The following is a 436-nucleotide window of genomic DNA, read 5'->3' on the forward strand; positions in this document are numbered from 1 at the left end:
CTCCCCCTCCGCCTCGCCAAACCGCACAACCTGCGGTGCGAATTCAGTCGATCAAAGCTTCCACTGCTCACCGAATCTGTCGCGATTCGGCTGCCTGCGACACGATCCACTTGCTCCTATGTACTTGAATGCCAAACTCCTCTTCTTCGTCGCTGACCGCGAACACCTTTACGCGGACAACTCTAGCCAAGAAGTATGGATCTTCCCACAGACGGCGCCAATTGTTGTGAGATATGTACTTCTTGGCATAGAAATGAAACGGAAAGAACACAAACAAACACAGATCGTTTTACCACATTACAAATGAAACGCAAAGAACACAAGCAAACACAAGCCCATTGTAGGTGAACGGTAGGTGAGATGTGGTAGGTGAGCGGTACCACATTACAAAAGTACCCTTTTACCTTAGTTCATTAATTGGGGGTCAAAATAACTG

Source organism: Phalaenopsis equestris, unplaced genomic scaffold (assembly GCF_001263595.1).
Source record: "Phalaenopsis equestris unplaced genomic scaffold, ASM126359v1 Scaffold000210, whole genome shotgun sequence".
NCBI classification, from domain to species: domain Eukaryota; kingdom Viridiplantae; phylum Streptophyta; class Magnoliopsida; order Asparagales; family Orchidaceae; genus Phalaenopsis; species Phalaenopsis equestris.